At 41.2% G+C, this 22178-nt stretch overlaps 1 long non-coding RNA gene across 1 annotated transcript in view; it reads left to right on the forward strand.

Moving 5' to 3' along the window:
* The first annotated feature begins 14639 nt into the window (after window positions 1–14639).
* LOC309494374 overlaps window positions 14640–22178 on the forward strand; it is a 184386-nt gene continuing 176847 nt past the window's right edge. Inside the window, exon 1 of the long non-coding RNA XR_014204300.1 lies at window positions 14640–14779. This is a non-coding gene — a long non-coding RNA (uncharacterized lncRNA). The remainder of the gene's footprint in view (window positions 14780–22178) is intronic.

Below are 22178 nucleotides of genomic sequence, written 5' to 3' on the forward strand. Positions count from 1 at the left end.
GTGTGTCCTCTCGTGCTCCCCCACAAAAATCTCGGGGACACGGAGGGCGCTCTCAAACCCAGCAGTCTTCGAGGGGTAAAACGGATCTGCGGACCGTTATTACCGCCAAGAAGGCTGCTGGGAAAAGGTCCTGACGTCCGAGGGCTCAGGACAAATGAGGGTAGTTCCCCCTGAAGCAGAGCGGTTAACACCTCTTTTTACGGTGCCCGTCTCTCTTCGGTGCCCTCAGGGGACCGTTCTGCCAACCCTGCCACCTCTGGTGTTACAGGGCGCAGCGGTCTCCGGCAAGCACATATCTCAAGGTCCACCCGGAAACGTAGTGGCCTCGGGATGCCCGCCCCCTCCGAGGAGGGTGCTAGAGCAGTCTGTTCGGTCGTTCCCTGCCGGTGCGCCGTTACAGGGCGTCGAACCGACTACTCAACAGCAACAAAATCCAGAAACCAGTCTCGAGAGGCTGGTACCTCTAGTAGAATCTTTGACAGCGTGGAAGCTACTGTCAAATGTTTCTCGTTGGGTCCTGCAGACCGTGGAAAAAGAGTATCAGATACAATTCAAGAAACGCCCACCTCGGTTTATGGGGGTCCTGCCCACAGTGGTGGGCCCCGAGCAGGTTCTGGTTATGGAACAGGAAATAAACACTCTGTTAGAGAAAGGGGCCATAGAATATGTACCTCCCTCCAACAGGGAAACCGGGTTTTACAGCCGGTACTTCATAGTTCCAAAAAAGGACGGGGGATTGCGTCCCATTTTAGATCTTCGAGTTCTGAACGAGTCAGTCATGCAGCTCAAGTTCAAAATGTTAACTTTGAGACAAATCGTGCCACAGATCAGGTCCGAGGACTGGTTTGTCACGATAGATCTCAAGGACGCATATTTCCATATTTCGATCCGTCCGTGTCATTGGAAGTTCCTGAGGTTTGCTTTCGGGGGCAAAGCATACCAATATCGAGTTCTTCCATTCGGCCTGGCTTTATCACCCCGCACTTTCACCAAATGCGTGGATGCAGCTCTGGCGCCTCTGCGCCTCCAGGGTATTCGCATCATGAACTACATCGACGATTGGTTGATTTTAGCTCAGTCGCATCAGTTGGCGGTTCAACATCGAGATGTTGTTCTCGCCCACATGAAAGAGCTGGGGTTACTGCTGAACGCCAAGAAGAGTGTGCTTTCTCCACTTCAGAGGACCACTTTTTTAGGCGTGGTTTGGGATTCAGTGTCGATGCAGGCGCGCCTGTCACCGCCACGGATAGATTCCATCCTTGCAGCTGTGAAAAGTGTAAAGCTAGGCCAGCTACTCACTGTCAAACAGTTCCAGAGACTGTTGGGTCTCATGGCAGCAGCTTCCAACGTGATACCTTTTGGACTACTGCACATGAGGCCCCTGCAGTGGTGGCTCAGGACCAGAGGGTTTTCCCCGAGGGGCAACCCATTTCGCACAATCAAGGTCACGCGGCGATGCCTACGTGCCTTGGTTATGTGGAAGAAACCCTGGTTCCTGTCCCAGGGCCCAGTGCTGGGAGCTCCTTGTCGTCGCAAACTGCTAACGACGGATGCTTCCCTCACGGGCTGGGGAGCGATCCTAGAGGGTCGCTCATCTCAAGGTCTGTGGGAAGACCATCATCGTTCCTGGCATATCAATCGCCTAGAGATGTTAGCTGTCTTCCGGGCTCTGAGGAGCTTTATCACAGATCTCAGGGGACACCATGTGTTAGTACATACGGACAACACGTCGGTAGTCGCCTATATCAACCACCAAGGGGGTTTGCGCTCGCGCCCATTGTCCAATTTGGCACGCCATATCCTCTTGTGGTCCCAGGGGAAGTTGCTGTCTCTCAGGGCAGCCTACATCCCCGGGGTACAGAATATAGGAGCAGACACTCTGTCGAGACAGGGGCCGAGGCCCGGGGAATGGAGGCTCCACCCCGAGGTGGTGGAGCTGATATGGAGGGAGTTTGGCCAAGCACAAGTGGATCTGTTTGCGTCTCGAGAGACGTCTCACTGTCCACTTTGGTTCTCCCTCACGCATCCAGCTCCTCTGGGACTGGATGCTATGGTACAGACGTGGCCGAGGCTACGTCTGTACGCCTTTCCCCCAGTGGCTCTGCTCCCGGGAGTTCTGGAAAGAGTTCGCAGGGACCGGGTCCATCTACTTCTTATAGCCCCGCGCTGGCCGGGCAGAGTATGGTTTCCCGATCTTGTGTCCCTCCTCGACGGGCATCCTCTGGAGTTACCCGTCAGGAGGGACCTTCTGTCCCAGGCAGAGGGCTCGATATTTCACCCTCGGCCAGAACTGTGGAACCTGTGGGCTTGGCCTCTGAGGGGGCCCAGCTCATAGAGTCAGGTCTCTCAACTGAGGTTGTTGAGACCATTCTACAGTCCAGAGCTCCCTCCACGAGGAAACTTTATGCCCTGAAGTGGAGAGTATTCACTTCTTGGTGTAGTGACCGTCGGTTGGATCCAGTCAACTGCCCAATTGATACAGTTCTGGAGTTCCTGCAGGACCGGTTCACTGCAGGTCTGACCCCGTCCACTTTAAAGGTTTATGTGGCGGCCATAGGTGCTTACCACATTCCTTTGGGTGGAATGTCTGTGGGGAAAGATCCTCTGGTATCTCGTTTCCTTCGTGGCACTTGGAGGCTGAGGCCTGCAGTTCGCTCTAGGGTGCCACCATGGGATTTGTCCGTTGCGCTAGGCCTTTCCCTGGCCCCCTTTGAGCCCATTGAGGAGGTTCCTGAGAAGTTTCTAACTCTGAAAGCTCTGTTTCTTCTCGCCATCTCTTCTCTTAAAAGAATAGGGGATCTCCAGGCATTGTCGGTTGCTCCGTCATGCTTGGAGTTTGCTCCGGGTATGGTCAAAGCTTTTCTTCACCCTAGACCGGACTATATCCCCAAGGTCCCCACTAATGTGGCTAGACCTATTGTTCTGCAGGCCTTCTGTCCTCCTCCCTTTCAGAATGCGGACCAGGAGGCTAATAATTTGCTTTGCCCAGTTCGGGCGTTAGACGCTTATGTCCACAGACCTGCCCTGTGGCGTAAAAGTGATCAATTATTTGTGTGCTTTGGGTCTCCTAACAAGGGAGGTCCGGTGTCTAAGCAAAGGATGAGCAAGTGGGTGGTTGAGGCTATCTCACTTGCTTATGAGGCGGCTGGACAGCCTTCTCCTTTGGCTGTCCGGTCGCACTCTACTAGGAGTATGGCGGCCTCTAAGGCCCTTATATCAGCAGTTTCGTTACAGGACGTCTGTGATGCGGCAGGCTGGTCCTCACCGCACACCTTCGTCAGGTTCTACTCTCTGGATTTAGACTCTGCTCCAGGGTCTCATGTTTTGTCTTCTTAGTGCTGCTCACTTGATACACACAGGACAGACATTTGTAGCTATGGAGGCGTTGGTATAGACGTTCCCCATAGCGTCAGTTTCGACGCAACGGGAGTTCCCTTGAAAGGGAACGCCTCGGTTACGACTGTAACCTCGGTTCCCTGAAGAGGGAACGAGCGTTGCGTCGCCTTGCCAAATCTCCTTCATGCCTGTCAGCGCGACTTCAGACTTTACGAAGCTTTCGTTTTCTGTTTCGGGCCGGCTTTTATAGCTTCCTGGTACGTGACGTCACCCGCCTCTGACGTTCCGCCACACCATTGGACTGATTTGACATGTGCTTCAAGACGTCATCACGCAAAGCGTTCCCCATAGCGTCAGTTTCGACGCAACGCTCGTTCCCTCTTCAGGGAACCGAGGTTACAGTCGTAACCGAGGCGTTATTTATGTAACTTTGAACATGGCATGGTAGTTGGTTTGCAGAAAAAATTGTAGCAAAAAAAACAAAACAAAAACACTTAAAACTCCTTAGAGATCACAATCTGGGGCTTCTTGTTAGAGACTTTTAGATCCTTTATGTAAATTTATTTTAAGGGAAAGTGCATTCATGACATAGGCTATGATATCAATTTGAATTGAATTCATTACTAGAATGCTAGAAACAATGCTAGAATGGCTTGTAGATATTCAAATCCAAATTATGTTAAGCAGAAACCTCAAGGAAACTGTTTAGAAATGCATTTATTCTGCTGTAATATCAAACACAGCAAAGCAAAACTACTTTGTTTTCACATTATAAAAAATAATGGACATTTATATATCATAAAGTTTGCCATAATATACGCATTATTAGTAAGTGTTTGCTGAAACTAGCCTACATACATTTAATCATAGGGCACAGGCCAGTCACAACAAAAACAACAGGTGAGCAATGAACAGCACCGGCTGCATACTGAGCTGAGGATCCGTGGCAAAACATTTCCATGCAAATCATCCCATTCATCACTCTCCGTGTCACGCGCGTGCGCATGCAAACACATAATACACATACGGCCTCATGCAAACATGCTCGCCTTTCTGTTTACTGAACTGAAGCCTGCTGCCTGTATGATGAATGGGTTTTTTTAAGAAAGCTCTCCAGCAGCCTCTCCTCCGCCCTGTTCTTCCCTGTCTTTCCCACTCGCCCCTGCAGCTCAAGTCTGTCTGCCTCTGCTTTTGTATTTTGAAAGTCTCCCTGCTCATTAGTATTTCGCAAGTCTCTCCAGGGGTCTTCGTTCTACCCTCTCGACAGACTGTCTGAGAAGCACGTTGCCGTCCACTCATTTATCACAAACCCGTGAAATATCAGGGTATGGTTTGACTCGATCATAGGGCTGAAGTGTGAAAAGTGCTCATTTAAAAAGTGCTCATACCGAGGTCGGACAACAGAAACCTGGTTTTATAATGAAAAGGGGTCTGATTATTCCAATAAAATGGTAAACTAAAAAAATGTAAGGCTATCGGTCGTTTCAAAACTTTAACTGAACTAATTAAATGCTATGTATGAATCAATCAAATCAATTCATTCGTGTATAAACAATATTTGCTGAGAATAACCTCAAAAGAAGAGGTTGTAGACATTGTAAAAAGTGGGTTTAGAAGTCAATGCATTCATAATGTTTGTTTTATTTCCATATAAATGAAGATGATCAGTTCACAGGAACCTATTTTGCTATCAGGTTTATCAAACTGTCAGTAGAGTATAATTAAGCCATTCTTTATAATCAAATGCATTAATTTGGCATGTTAAAAGGAAAGCCCTAAAAAGTATACAAACTATTTTCTGATCAGCTCTATGAAAATGACAGTTTGAGAAGGTTAAAACAATGGTCTTTCCCAATTTATACACTTAATATGACCTTGAGGTCATATGGCCTTTACTCTTGTGCGCTAGTCCACAAAACCGTAGGGTCTCATTTGTCATTTTATGATTCAGTAAGTGCTCATAAAAGCCCCTTTTACTGCTATGATTCACCCTTGATGCACCAATTTGTGAAGTCTACACAGTGGGCTACTACCCAACATCCCATGAGTCCAAGTGTGGACTTGAAGGAGGACCGCATGGGCTGAGGGTTGCATTTGGAAATCAGATAAGAGTATAAGTGCAAAACGGACACAAAGTTTTCCATTTCAAGGATATCATCTTTCATATAAGTGGTGTGTGTAACACTGACACTGCAACTGTATACAGAAAATACAGTGATTTCTGGGTTACTAAATTGACTATTTCTTTTAATAATGACCATAAATGATGCAAAATCGAAAAGGTAACATCGTAACTGTCATGATCCTGCCATCTAGTCCTTGATGTTCTTTAATTCTTGAGGCAGGATCATGACAGACCCATGTTTTATGTGCAAGCACATGGTTTTGTGTTTGGACCATGTGCTTGTGTTGTCTCGTCACCGTGCCCTGCCCCCTTGTTATCCTCGTTTTGTCATTATTGCTTCACCTGTGTCACCTGTTGTGTTTTCATTTGTCGGTTCATTGCTAATCTATGTGAAACCTACCGTGAGTACCTGTTGAAAGTCTTGTCTTGAAAGAAGCGTTTGTTCCTGTCTTAGCTGTTAGTTAATTGTTTAGTTATCTGTCTGAGTCTTAGTTTAGTCTTGTTAGTCTTATACAGTCAATACTGTCTTGTTTTGCCCCCTCGTGGGTTTTGTTTTCCTTTTTTGTATATAATAAACCTTGTGTGTCCTGCAAACTGTCTGCTATTGGGTTCATCCTTCAACCTCATAACAGAATGAACCGACCAACATCGAACCCAGCAGACAGAAGGTCCTCGTCCGTCGAGTCCCAAGCGGACCTTTTTATAGAGTGGTGGCACAAGACGAGCTCTGACATCAGAATAGGCAAGCTGCCGATTCCTCCTCAGGGAGAGAGGTCCATTAAGGAGTACGCTCGGGTCGCTCATGAGAAGAGACTCTTCCTTCCTGACATCCTTCTCAACCGCTACTTCATAGCGGGTCTCAACGTTCCTCCGCCTCTTGCTGAACGGGAGAGGTTGGTAGACCGCCCGTTTGCTGACATGGTGGGCTGCCTGTCGCGAAGGGAGTTGCGGGGCTCCATCTTCTCTTCACCCGCCTCGCTGCCAGTGGTCCCGGAGGGTAGCGTCATGGCCGTTGTTGCCCAGGGTGATCAGGATGGTTCTGTTTCTTCTCCCGAGGTCTCTTCTGCACCCATTGAGCTCCGTGGCAAACGAGGGAGACGGACTTCGTGGGATTCTCCTACTGCAAGCGCTGTCCCAGAGCCCGCTACTGCAAGCGCTGTCCCAGAGCCCGCTACTGCAAGCGCTGTCCCTGAACCAGCTATTGAAGGCATGGTTCCAGAGTCTGCTGTCGTGAGCACTGCAGAGAGGGTCGCGGCCGATTCAGCTGCTGAAGCTGTCATACGGTCGGTGTCAGCTCATCAAAAGATGCCTGTCCTCGTTGCTGCCGAAACATTGTCTGAATACCTTAAACGTCTTGTCCAAATTCTTGAAGTCCCCGTCAGGTCAGTCATGTCTTGTCCTGAGTCCACTGAGTCTAAGAGCGCCGTACCCCAGTCAGCTGCCGTGAGCGCCGTACCCCAGTCAGCAGCCGTGAGCGCCGTACCCCAGTCAGCTGCCGTGAGCGCCGTACCCCAGTCAGCTGCCGTGAGCGCCGTACCCCAGTCAGCTGCCGTGAGCGCCGTACCCCAGTCAGCTGCCGTGAGCGCCGTACCCCAGTCAGCTGCCGTGAGCGCCGTACCCCAGTCAGCTGCCGTGAGCGCCGTACCCCAGTCAGCTGCCGTGAGCGCCGTACCCCAGTCAGCTGCCGTGAGCGCCGTACCCCAGTCAGCTGCCGTGAGCGCCGTACCCCAGTCAGCTGCCGTGAGCGCCGTACCCCAGTCAGCTGCCGTGAGCGCCGTACCCCAGTCTGGTTTCCTGTTTCTTCGCCCTCTGTACCCCTGTGCGTTTCCCCGGTCACCCCTGTCACCACATCACCCCGGACTGTTTCCCCCAAGACTGTTCCACTAGTGTCCCCGTCCAAGTCTCCCCGGATTCTTCGCCCTAAACCCTCATCCAATCATCCTAAGACCTCTGTTCCTCCCATCCATCCTGGACTACCCCCTAAGAACTTTGTTTTGCCTGCGCCTCCCCTTCCTTGTTTACTGTTTCTTATTTGTCATCCCAACCCTGTCATAGTTTATTCTTGTCTGCCATTATTGTTATTTGTCATGTTTTGTTGGTTTGTGTCTATGTCACAGTCTGTCATGTCCCATGTTTGATGTTCCCTTGAGGAGCGTCTGGAAGCCGCTCCTTAAGGGAGGGGTTCTGTCATGATCCTGCCATCTAGTCCTTGATGTTCTTTAATTCTTGAGGCAGGATCATGACAGACCCATGTTTTATGTGCAAGCACATGGTTTTGTGTTTGGACCATGTGCTTGTGTTGTCTCGTCACCGTGCCCCGCCCCCTTGTTATCCTCGTTTTGTCATTATTGCTTCACCTGTGTCACCTGTTGTGTTTTCATTTGTTCCCTATTTAATCCCCTTGTGTTTGCTGTCCTGTGTCGGTTCATTGCTAATCTATGTGAAACCTACCGTGAGTACCTGTTGAAAGTCTTGTCTTGAAAGAAGCGTTTGTTCCTGTCTTAGCTGTTAGTTAATTGTTTAGTTATCTGTCTGAGTCTTAGTTTAGTCTTGTTAGTCTTATACAGTCAATCCTGTCTTGTTTTGCCCCCTCGTGGGTTTTGTTTTCCTTTTTTGTATATAATAAACCTTGTGTGTCCTGCAAACTGTCTGCTATTGGGTTCATCCTTCAACCTCATAACAGTAACCCATTTACACAGAAGCAAGTGTAGCTATAAACTGCAATAAATCATCAGGATTCCCTCGCTTGCTGTTTAGGTGACTGTCACTACATCTTTCTTCAAAACAAATGGGTGAGTACTGTTATAGTCTTAATATGCTGGGCATAAGATCCTATAATTTGTTATTAAATAGGTTTATAGTGCAACATTTCTGTTTTCTGTTGAGTTCAGTGGGTTCCGCACTTAAATTCTTCTTGGACCTATGCAACACTCTTTAAAAATAAAGTTTCCAAAAGTGTTTTTTTTTTTTTTTTTTTTTTTGCGTGTATGTTTTGTTATTACCTGAGCTTCTTCCCTGTGATTCTCCTTCATGTTCCTAGTGGAATTTAACTATAAAAGGCCCACTGAAGTGCTTTGAAATGTGCAGCATTATTCAATGTATTAATGTAATTTCCACTGAAATAGGAAGACAGGGTGGGACATATCAAACAGCCTTCCAGTCTCCAGCTCCTCCTCAGCACAAGGATCCTCTGGCTCCGCCTCCAGCTGCTGAGCCAATCTGTCCACACTGGCTCCTCCCTCTCTACCGGCTCCACCTGGTACTATCGCCCCTACGGCTTCACCGGGCTCCCTCGTCGCACTGTCTGTGCAGGGGACTTCCGGGCCATCAGCTACACTTTGTCCTCCTCCAGAGCCCCCTCCCTCCCTTTCATGGCCCCCACTATATATATATATATAAAGCAAAAGCAAGACTTTGAACAAAAAGCTGAAAAAATCTTGTTTTTTATCGAAGACTACATCTGGATAGAATTCAGAAAAGTGATCAAAACATAGATTGGGAAGATTGAGTCCATCAATCCCCCCAAAGCTTCTCAGTCCTATACCTCTTTGTGGGTTCAACATTTCATTCAGCAACGTTAGTGATCACATTATTTTACATGTGCGTAAGCAATCTTCTATCGTTTGTTTCTGCTTCTTGTTCGCCTGTGTTTTGATCCGGAGATTCAGTACTCTTTCAGAAAATCCGTAATAGTGCCCCCCAACTGTATAACAGTGACTACATGGATTGCTATAAAAAATCGTCAATGGTGGAGAAATAGTTAAAATGGGCACCAAAATTAATATGTGCTTACGTGCTGATTTTGCAGACAGTGTGAAACAAGCTTTAAAGGGATAGTTCACTTTGAAATTAATTTTTGGTATGTTTTAGCTTACCTCAAGGGCATCCAAGATGTAGGTGTCTTTTTTTTGACTCGCAGTAGTTTCAATTTTGATATTTTTAGGTCAAACCGTTCTTGTCTGTCAGTCATATAATGCAGGTCTATGGTCATTATCTCAAAGAGCATGCACAGAGTCCAAATTAAAACAATTCCCCGTCGTCCAAATTAAACAATCCCCCATCATAAGTACACATTGATGGCCTAAGACACGAAACGAGCGGTTTGTGTGAGAAAACGAACAGTATTTATATCGTTTTTACCTCTTATACACAGCCATGTCTGCGTACACGTCAGATCAGATCACTTCGACATGGCTGTGTATAAGAGGTAAAAACGATATAAATACTGTTCGTTTTCTCACACAAACCGCTCGTTTCGTGTCTTAGACCATCAATGTGTACTTACGATGGGGAATTGTTTAATTTGGACGATGGGGAATTGTTTTAATTTGGACTCTGTGCATGCTCTTTGAGACAGTGACCATCGACCTGCATTATATGACTGACAGACAAAAACGGTTTGACCTAAAAATATCAAAATTGAAACTACTGCGGAAAAAAAGACACCTACATCTTTAGGCTTGGGTATCGAGTATCGAGTATCGATTGGAACCGGGACTAGCTTTGCGATTTTCCCGGAATCGTTCAAAAGTTTAAATTTCGATTCCTAGTTTCGATTCACAGTCCACCGACCGGAAGAAGAAACCGCTGTCTAAGTCATTTCTAGCCCTATTCTGAACTGAAGTAACAACATAATCGATTTCAAACTGCCAAATGTTAACTCGCTGACACTTTAGTTAAACATTTGTAACGTACACACGGCATGGTAAATGCGTGTACTAGCACAGGTGTAAGCTTATATTGATTGTTATGCTAAACTGCGAACCGACACATTTTATGAGACGCTGTGTGAGTTGCCTTATTAACTCACACAGCGTCTCATAAAATGTATTCAGAGCAAACAACCCTGACGTTAAACCTTAAAAACGTACATATGATGTTTTCTTATTCTTCGGTATCTTGCAAGTTGCAACCATATTCTCTCGTCCTCTGCTCGTCCGTTTGAAAACTGCACGCGATGCCGGCGAACGTAAAAAAAAATATATATTCATGAAAACACATTTACGAGCTGCCATCTCTCACGCATTTACCGTGAGACACACGCAATTGACACTTCTCACACCACACATCCATTTTCTCACGCACAATAAAATCGTGAAGCAAAGAGGACACGGAGACCGACAGACAGAGCAGTTACTTTATGATATGCAAAAAAATCTCAGCTCTCAGATTCTGTCAATTTTATTACGAAATTCAAACAATAAATACCGTTTTGGCGCTTGTAAATGTGACGCGACAGATCCCTAGCGCACGTGAACCGATCATCTCGACTAGCAGCTAATAGTACAAAAAACACGAACACTGTTGAAAGATACAGTAGACTACAACTTACCTAACTGTATATTCCTCATATATAATATCGATCAATCAGTGTTTTTTATCAGCGTGAAGAGGTCAATAACATAGCTGGAGAACAATTATGTCATATTTACCTCAGGAAAGCCATTTAATGAACATATAGGCTGTAACACATAGGCTAGTTGGCAAGAAAAAAAGAGCTATAGAGAGTATTTTGCTAAATATGTGTACTATATTACATATTTATTATATTTGAACTTATATCATTAAATAAAGTTGTTATTATAATAAAAAAAAACGCATTATATTTAATTTGAGTTATTTTTAACCTTAAATAATACTGCCAGCTGATAGGGCTCTCTGTATGTTTACAGCATTAGGTGAGTTGTTTTTTTAACAAATTTTTTTATATTTCAATTGATGGAGAAGGTCAGACTATTTCCTTCAGAAAGACCGTTGGTTAGCTAGCTCATTTAAAATGTCAAAAAAGTTGTTTAAAGTAGATTTGATATTTATATTGTAGTTGAAAACAGCCCTGTGAGAAATTCATAGTAAATTTCATAAAAAGTAAAAAGTTAATATAATTAAAATTGATCTAAACTTTTTTGACCCTGCCAAAGAATCGGAATCGAGAATCGTTAGGAACCGGAATCGAAACAAGGAATCGGAATCGGAATCGTTCAAATTCAAACGATACCCAACCCTATACATCTTGGATGCCCTTGAGGTAAGCTAAAACATACCAAAAATTAATTTCAAAGTGAACTATCCCTTTAATCGTGCTTTAGTTTGAGTCACTTACAACGTGCATTTGAAAAAGCAACACGCATCAAACATCTTTCCAAACATGAGAAGCATAAATTAACCTCTTGTCCAACAAAAGACAACATTTAATAACATGCTTTTACTCCAAACTCACTTCATAATGACAGTTGAGCATCCTTCTGTGAGATGATGTGGCTTCTTACACAGAATAAAGCAGTCGTGTGTTTATTAGTCATGTTTAATCAATCAAAGCGTTTCAATCTTCTGTTTATTCAGCTACAGCTATAGTATAGGGATTTCCTGAAATTATGTGTTATCGTACTTCTGCGGCGGCATATTTGGAGTGTCTGCGTGAGAGCGCCCTCTGGCGTTCAGATGGATCAGCATTTGCCACCGATCAGCCGTGCTTCACTGACAAGCTGCGCATAAAATAATCGCAGGCTTTGCTAAATCGCGTGCGGTTTCATTGCAATTAATCGTGCAGCCCTATTGATAATATTGCACTGTAGAATATCAGTGCATCACTGTGAACTAAAGCCTAACAAAATGTTAGTCAGGCCAAATAGCAATGATCCCGAATGCATAGATATTTAAATAAAGAAAGGGAGTATGGCATTAATGCACTTTATACAGAGATAACCAACTTCACAAGAAGGCCAGTTCACGTTTTAGTTTAATCAAATATAATTCCAGAAGGTCAGTGACTCCATCTTCTCCATTTCTGACAAAGGCCACATTATTAGAAAAGTTCAATTTTAATTGTTTCTCACAGCATAAGCGGTAAGCAGTAAATCACACAACAGCTTACACAAACCCCAACGTTTTGCTGCAACCTAATTTATTCCCCAAACCGTTTCCATGCCCTGCTACTGGGGGTGCTTTCCTTTTTTTCCCTTTTTTTTAAGATTCAAAGGAGCAGAGACTTGCAAAATGATTTGTCTTTGAATGAAAGCATAAATCCAAACTGCACTCATCAGCAGCATCTCAAGCACCTAAATATTCCTTTGATTTCTGACATAGTTCCAAAATCATATGCCTGTGTGGATCCAGATGAAGCTCTGTGGGTGTGGGTGCCATAGCACACTGAAGATGATCAAACGGCAGAGGGAGATGTATAGAAAAACGTCCTGGATCCTCACACAACTAACATGCCTTGTCTTTGTCGGAAAACAACGAAAAAATGCTGTTTTTCGAAGGGGGAAAGGAAGACTTGAAGGCATATTTGATTTAAAAATGTGTCATATTTGGTCATATTTATACATGAAAACACAACGTGTGTGTGTGTGTGTGTGTGTGAGAGAGAGAATCAGCAGTTTGTTACCTAGAAATAAGAATCTTAATCATTTAATATTTGCAGACATAGCCCCTTAAATGACCCCTTTTCATATTATGTGTTTTGAGAATTTTTTATTTTATTTTAAATTAAAGTAAAATTATCAACAATGCTTTAAATTGGCTAATCTTGGACCTTCACCCTAAAGGCGAAGTTATTTTTCGTCCTTTGTTCATTAAACAGAAGTTTGAAATAGCAGAGCAACCATAGCATAGTTTTTCCAGAAAATTCACACTGGCGAGTTCCAAACCACTGAGAAGTGGCCAATTAAAAAAAAAAAAATTTTCACAATCCTGATTGAAGTATATCAGTCCTTTTGAGGGGATTTTTCTTTTTTAAAAGTTCATTATGGAATTTTCTTAAAGGGTGGCTGTTGTCCCAAGTTTATATGTAACAATCTTCTTTTCTGTCATAATTCAAAAGATAAAAAAATATCAGTTGATCAATGGTACATGCTGTCAAACATAACACTGCCTGTGTTTCTTTTTTTTACAACATTCCAGAGAATGCTGGATCGTGGTATTCCTCTAAATATTTACACTTCCCTCCAAAAAGAGGAGGTTAACATTCCCTGTTGAATGCATCGTACCACATCTATAATTCAGAATGCTATCACAGCAGAAAGCCAGAATAAAGTGTTTTCTATAAATACGCATTCACAACTTGACATGGTTTGCAACTTGGAAGGAAAAGTTGTGGTGGGACTCTTGTTTTCCCATTCTTTCCTCTGCTGCGGCTTATCAGCAATTCTGTAAGAAGCTGTTTTGAAGATGCTTACTAAGGCGAGGAGTTTTGTCGTCCCGTGGTCATTGAAGTAATCATCAACACTCATTGCGGGAATTTGATTGACATATTTGCAAAAGTGCTTTGCTAATCTAGAGTGATAGTTACAGTGTCATTAGAGGCTACATTGCTCTGAAATGTAGATGAAAAACAACAACACACTGTTTTGGAGACTAAGAAAATCCCTTGTTTTTTTATTAAATGAATTTAAATATCACTTTATAAAGCTGAATGAAATGCAATAAGGATATTTTCAATGATTACAATATATTATTATACAGGGTGAATTCAGGTTTATTGGGACACTTTTTGCCATTGAAATGACTGGGAAAAAGTGTCCCAATTAATCTGAATTCATAGGACTGAATTCATATAAAACTAGGCTATAAAACATGTCTATGAAATCTTTTAGCAAAAAGAAAGCTTCTGAAACAATCTTCCTTCTCAGCTGGCATCATCAGGCACCACATAAACACACATCGGGCCATATTTTAACGATCTAAAACGCAAGTATCAAGCGCGAAACGCAAGTAACTTTGTGGGCGGGTCTTGGGCGCTGTTGCTATTATACCGGCGGGATAAATGACTCTTGCGCCCGACGCAAATCTAAAATGGGTTGGTCTGAAGTAGCTTGATTATTCATAGGTGTGGTTTGGGTGTAACGTGAAATAAACCAGAGTGACATCTCACATTCCCTTTAAGAGCAGACGCGCTTTTTCCGTGGCGGATTGCTATTGTAACGGCGGATTTGCCAGGCGCACGCCAGGAGCGGTTCACAGCCGAGGAGACCGACGTTCTCGTCACGGCCGTAAAACACAGAGAAGTGACGTTGGGGATCGAGAAACCCACCCAAATTAACTTCTATCTATCTATCTATCTATCTATCTATCTATCTATCTATCTATCTATCTATCTATCTATCTATCTATCTATCTATCTATCTATCTATCTATCTATCTATCTATCTATCTATCGTAATAATGTATGATTTGCAAAAATGAGTACTGCTGCGTCTGTGTGTAGATGAGATAAGCAAAGTGTATGCACGTTGTGCACACGCTACATTGATTATGGCCAAGCATGCGCCCTTAAAATAGCATATGAATAACATGCGCAACGCGCCACTGACTTTAAACTAGGTTTTTTCGGTAAATGGCGGAATTGTTTTCTAAACCTGCAAAATAGCATCAGGGAACGTTTGCGCCGGAACACGCCTCCTCTTTGCGCTGAACCGCCCCAGGGAGCGCAAGTGTTTTTCCTAGTTTACCTACGTGTGTCTGTGGAGGGAAAAGTCCGCTGTGCGCGGGTGCAAAATAGGAATGATACATGCGTCGGTGTACAAAGTCAATTGCGCTGGGTGCAAGATAGGGCCCATTGTCCCAAACCTTAAAAGAAAAATTATTTTGAATGTGTATCACACCGTGAAAACAAGTGTCTCAATGGTATGTTGAACTATATTGACTTCATCCAGCGCTCTTTTGGTTTTCTGTATTCTAAAGTGTCTAGTGAATGGTTTGCAGAGTGAGAAACCGCTCCGAACTGTCCGAATGACTCGGAATCGCAAACCGTTTCATACCGTTCTGGTAATCTGTTTAACTACTTCATGACAATAAACCGACCCAGAACAATTAGCCTATTCCTTCACAAATTATGGGACACATAAGTGTAAAATATTGTGAATATAAATTTTTCTCAGGTCAGTAAATAGCAGAAAAGTATTTATTTGTAAAGTTTTACCAACTGGTAAGACTGTGACTATTGAATTGTACAGCCCTGGCTGAATAAAGTAACTTCTTGCTATTTTTATACTCCAAAAAATTAAAAAAAAAAAGTTAAATAAACTTTGAGTACTTCTCAAATACATTCCTGTTAGATAAAAAAAAGTCTGTCCCATTTTTTTTAAAGAATATCGTATTCCACTCATCTGATTATAATAAAAAATGATTATATATATATATATATATATATATATATATATATATATATATATATATATATATATATATATATTAATCAAAATTATTAATTAACTTAGCTAACATGAAATTATATATATATATATATATATATATATATATATATATATATATATATATATATATATATATATATATATATATATATATATATATATATATATATATCATTTCATGTTAGCTAAGTTAATTAATAATTTTGCTACTTCTACAGCCAGTGATACTGTAGCTAAAATGAATCATTTTAGATGATTGAATCAAGCTTTGAGGGATAAGCATCTCAGAAATGTATCTTCAAGACCATGACAAACTATTCGTTTCAATTTTAGCTTTCTATGGTATTCTTTAAGCATAGTGAGAAATGCCTGCCTACTGAAGGGAAAAGTACCTTGATGGATCTGGTGAAGGATTTAGTTTGGATAGGAAACCGATTACCTTCGTGATGGTGAATGTTCTCTTAAAAATGATGTAAGAGTACCTGGTCTGTTTATCACAAGTGCTAATTCAAGCATAGTGACAGATCATTGCCTGGACATTTTCGTGTTGTCCTGTTTAAAATGCTTCTCTTCAATTCAACAGCTGCATCCCAATCTTCCTGCAGTTGCTGTTTGGGAGCTGTTGTCATGGTGATGCTCACTGGGTTCCTCCTCACCTGGGAGTATGAACCAAGTATGAAATCAGATATTTAAGGCTCTGCTCTGAAAACAGATGTATAAGGCTCTGCCACAGTTCTTCAGAAAAACCATTGCATTTTCTCCAAAATTATGCAGTGATTAAGGGGCAACTTTTTATTGAGTTTGAGCCTCTACCAATTTTTTTTTTTTTTTTTTTTACATCCTTTACCCTAAATTTATTTTGTTGTCTGTATCCGGATATATTAGAGTTTACACTAAATATTGCTATATGTGATCACACGTGTTCACAAGTGCACAGCACTAAGGTGTTAACAGTGTCCAAATCGTTTTGTGATCAGATCACTCAAAGCACATTCAGAGATCATCAAATATATAAATCCAGAGCATTTTGAGTGTAAAATGAATGCCTGATGCAGCAGCGAAGGGCCGCCTATACCTGTCAGCCATACACTGTAGTAAAACAAGAGTTTTAAACTTTTCTGGTTACATACAACATGCATTGATATCATGTGAATCATGCACATCCAAAGTAAATTTAAAATAGTAATTAGAAAAACATATATGTGGAATAGGAGGATATTTGATTGGATCACTCGAGACATAATTATCATAAAACTAGGACTAAACAGGGAATATATCTGTGTCCTCTTTCAATTTGTCTACACGCAATACTTTCTTTATGTCTCTTCCTTGTTTGGGTTTAGCCCAAAAAGACTAGCTGTGCTAATTAGATGAAAGAGAAAATGTAAAAAATAAAAAAATAAATCTTTCTTTCCTCTCTTCTCTTTAAGCCACGCTTACCTTTGATGCATATTCGGCATGTGCTCAACAAAAGCACCTATCTGCTCCATTGCAGCACTCTTCATAAGTGAACTGTTAGATCAAAGAAAGTGGGTTGCTGGGATTGATTTGAACAGGCAGGCCCATGTTAAAGTTGCTCCCAAAACACTGTAATGTCACTAACAAATGCTCTATCTCCCAAAAAACGAAATGAATGCAGACCTAGTCGCCACTGGCAGGAATTATTGGATCTCTCATCTACATGTTAGACTCAAGATTATACATTACAAAATAAATACTCATATATTCATCGCATGATTATCCTGCCTTCAAGTCCTTCTGGTAAATTCCTAATTCCTAATTTTGGGTTGGAGTTAAAATGGACTCCAGACAGTTTTGTTGTGAATTTTCAAACAAAATCCATTTTCATCCACTACGATTTTTTTATTCTCACGCCCCCAACTTGAAAAGTCGGGGCTCAAAGAGAATCCTGAGTTTTCCACATGACATTTTGGTGCCATTCGTGTGCGCTCATCTCATCTGATCATTCCAACATGACCTGAAGGCAGCATTAGTTCTTGTCTAATGTGTAAATAATGATTGTTCTCTTATTGGATATTGAGATGGATTGTTTTTTGCACATTACATGAAAGAGAAAGGCTCTTCAGTGCCTCTTTCAATAATGTGATTTATGTTAAAATATTATAACATTGCTCTCTATATAAAAATAGTATATTGTCCTATGGGCAATTTTAAGAAATCTTTCAATTAAATCAAACAAATTAAAACAAACACCTTTTTGTTATATTGTTATACGCCTAATGAAAATATCAGTTTTTGTCCTGCTCGATGCAATAGCCAAGGCTTTAAATTTCAATATTTCCTATTAGGTTTTATTATTAGTTTTTTCTAAGGGGACAGATGGACAGCAGGCAAGCCGAGGAGGGACTGAAAGAGATTGAGCGAGACACAAACAGAAGGAAAGAGGGAGCATAAATAAATGCTGAAATATAGGTCAGAGACTGGTGGCAGCCGTGCCTTTGTCATCAGGGAAGACCAAAGCAATCTTCATGTGAATGAGTGTGTTTGTGTGTGTGTGTGTGTGTGTGTGTGTGTGTGTGTGTGTGTGTGTGTGTGTGCAGTCATGCAGGAGGATAATCAGTGTGCATAGTGTGTTGTCATGCAGAAAACAATTGAATATAAAGAATGTAGACATTAATGAAGGCATGTCAACACTGAAATGTCCAGCTCAATCGATATGTAGTTGTCAAAGTTTCTGTTTTAATCTTTGAGCAATATAGGTACAATCAGAACTGGGTGAGATTGCTTTGAGGTTGCTTCTTCATAGCAAGAGATTTGATAGAGTCTGACCTTGGTCTGATATTTATCTCTTAAAGGAACACGCCGACTTTTTGGGACTTTAGCTTATTCAACGTATCCCCCCACACTCAAAAAAAAAATTCATTGGATGAACATGATTTTATCATGCCACCTATATTCCATCTAAACAAACCAAGTTAAGTCAACCAACCTTTATCATATTATTTGAACACAAAATAGATGTGTTGGTTAAACATGATATTAACATTTCCATTAAACTAATTTTAATCTTTTTTGAGTTACATGTTCATTCTTAGTTAATTTAGTGAGATTACTTTGAGTGTACAAAAAACACACAGAAAACATGCAAACAATTTAAAATTTTATTTTTTTTAATTGGGCTTTAACATGCACCAGTTAAGTCTGAACTGCTTTCTTCACTTTAAGTATCCCATTCATCTGAGTGTTTGTAACATGACATATAAGAAACATTTAGCTAACAAAATCTTGGCTCTTGAGAAAACTGATCCCCAAGCAACGCTTGCAAGACTTTAACGCCCCTTTTTTCTTAACACTTCTAAAAATTAAGCAATTTTAACACTTTCCTTTTTGGGAATTTGTAAGGTAAACCATGGCCTGATACAGAAAAATGTTACATTTGAAAATAAACATGAATTTAACAAACAATTGTGAGTAACAATTTGAGCTGTAAAATAATAATAAAAAAAGATTGTCTGATGAAATACTGGTGTATATATAAAACATAAAAATAAATAAATACATACCTTAAATAAATAAAAACCTTACAGCAGCTTGCTGTGATGAAATCACATGAAAATTATTTTGATAATTCTAAATTACCAGTGTAGCTTATGTTCCTTCACACCTTAAAAATTAAGCCATTTTAATAATACCCATTTTGGGAATTTGTAAGTGTAAACCTTGGCCTTGACACACACACACAAAAAAAGTAAAATTTGAACAAACATGAATTTATAGCAAGTGTGTAACAACTGCTCCAGTCAGTTGTCCCTTTGGTAAAACACTGTTGTAGTCTCAGTCCATCTTTTTCAAGCTCACTTACTCCAAAAGCTTGTTTTTGAGGAACTGTGCCTTGGATGACAACATCTGTCCATTTAGATTTAGAAAGATCTTCTGCAAGACTTCAAAAGTGCATTTGAGCTCTGGTGGGTAGCTCAGGTTCAAACAGTCTATCAGTCCAAATAACAGAGCACAAGCCTGACTATTCAAGTCACTGAGCACTTCCACACCTTCAAGGACACCAATGTCTGCTGGGTCATCGTTAGGCAGCGCTCCCTCCTTCAGTATGACATACACTCCTATCACAGTTTGCTCCATGGTACTATGTGACTCAAATTCTGAATCCTGTGGGATAAGAGCACAAGCAAAAATTAGCTCAAATATTTATTACAAGAAATGCACACTTAAACACTCACTGGCCACTTTATTAGGTAAACCTGTAAAGTAAACTTCAATCCAATACAGGAGCTCTGCTGTGAATCCTACATTTACAAGGTTATAATTATTCAGTTTTTAAGATGAAACTGTCAGAAAGGTGATAATTCTACTGTTTATTATTGAGGTCACAGTGGGTGCTGGAGTATAATGTGGTGCATTATATTATAAGATTGTAATAATTTATTTGGCCACCATATTTAAAATAAATTAGGTGGCTAAAACATTAGAACCACTTTGGAATATAATGCACTGCAATAAAACAAAAGCATACATGTACAGTTTCTGATGCCATTTTTTTTAAATGCAAATTAGGCCCCTTGAGAGCTCAACCGATTTGAATAAAAAAATATTTGTTTTCGTGCATCAACCAATTCACATAAGAACTGTGTACCATCAGTTTCCTATAAATAAACAATTTGTCCAGCTCAGTTATTTGACAAAGTTATGTGTTCTCTCAAGTCACATGTTTGTTGTAGCAAATAGGGGAAAACACGGCCCAAGTACAGATTCAATGGGCTTTTAAAACTGTATTTTCTTATCAACTCACCAAATATGCCTTCACTAGTTTTTCAGGGTCTTCATTCAAGTAGGTGCACAGAGACTTGATGACACAGGCTCTTCGGGTATGTATAGTGTCATTCTGTGGGGTGGGGACAAGATTAACTCAAACTTCAGTGGCGGCACAGCTTCCCACAGCTTCTGTGGGAAGAAAATGCATTGAGAATGACTATTAAATATACACAATTTAAATATACACAAACATAATGATTGTCGTTTCCAAAACAATGGTGTAGTTTATAATGCTTAAGCAATTTGTACCTACAACTCTCCTTTGTAACACACTGCCTGCACTGCCACATACACGTCACTGAAAGAGAAAGAAAAGGAAAGGTCAGTAATCAAGGATAGTTAGTTATACATTATATGTGAGTGTTAAGAAAAACTACTTACATGTAATTAAGGTGAGGTTCACACCAGAAGAGCATGGGGACAGCTTTATATTGTGATGTATTTCATCTTTTGTATGAAGAAAAGAATCATTTTCGCTGTAAAAAAAGTAAAGAAAAAAAGTGTATAAGACTGACTTATGGCGCGTTTCCACCGAGCGGTACGGTACGGTACGGTACGGGTCGGTACCCTTTTATTTGCGTTTCCACTGCCAAAAGTTGAGAATGGTACCAAAAAGCCGAACCGTACCGTACCACTTTTTGGGTACCCTTCCGTTGGGGTACCTAGCACAGTGGTACGGTACTAAAAGGTGGAGCTAGACTCACTGCAGGACGTTGATTGGTTGACAGAGAATCGTCACTTGCGCGTGCTACGAGGGGAATGACAACATAAGAAGCGCCATTTTTTAATATACAGTTTAATATAATACTACTGTTACTGTGTCACGAAATGTAATTTTAAGAGTTTTTCAGGCGAGAATGTAGTTGTTTAAAGCTCAAATCTGTGGTTTATTTATAAAGATGATTTGTTTTTCCCCGGTTGTGAGATCCATGCGATCAGCGGGCGCTCGGCGCTCATGTTTCCCGGCTGGATGAGCCTTTCCTCGGCTATAGTTCTTCTGACGTTCGCCGATGACTCCGACGGTAGTGGTTAAACATGAGATATAATTCGTCTTGTGTAGACCTAACGGAACGAATATATAATTCGTTCCCTGTCAATCGTTTTGGCTGAGCTAAGTTTAGTTTCATATTATAGGCTATTTGTATTTAACTTTACTGTTGTAATGTTAGACTAGAGCGCAGCATTTGGACATTTGACTGAATTGTTTGCTTTATTTCTTATTGTATAGCTTCTTGTACCTTTTACTTAAACTTTTATATTGGCTATTATTGATAAAACTGAAATTTTACAAAAAGAAATATGGTTTCTTGTCATTTTCTTATTACAAGATTATCACTGATGTTTATTGCAACATTTGTACAAATGCATATATTGCCTGTAATATGTGTAATTTTTTTTTGTATTTAAACGAAAAGAGGTAACGTTAGGGTTGTGTTTTAAATTTCGTTTTGTTATAAATAGAATAACGTATAACGTGCAGTGAATAATCAATATGCGTTGCGCATGAACCACATTTGTGTCCCTATAATGTTTAATTTATTTAAATGAAAACGAAAAGAGGCAGAGTAGTGTTTTATAACATATTTCGTTTTATTGTTGCTTAAAATGTACATACAGAGTAACAGAGATAACCGGAGTAGCAGATCGCGAGCTGAGTGACGCTTTTAAGAACGCGCTGTACCATTTGCATGTAGGAGTCGCACATGGCAAGTACAAACTTTGCGTAGTTAATATTGAGAAAAGCCTAATGTCGGCGCTTGTCTTCTTGTGACAAACAT

Source organism: Leuciscus leuciscus (assembly GCF_965113295.1).
Source record: "Leuciscus leuciscus genome assembly, chromosome: 3".
Taxonomy (NCBI): Eukaryota; Metazoa; Chordata; class Actinopteri; order Cypriniformes; family Leuciscidae; genus Leuciscus; species Leuciscus leuciscus.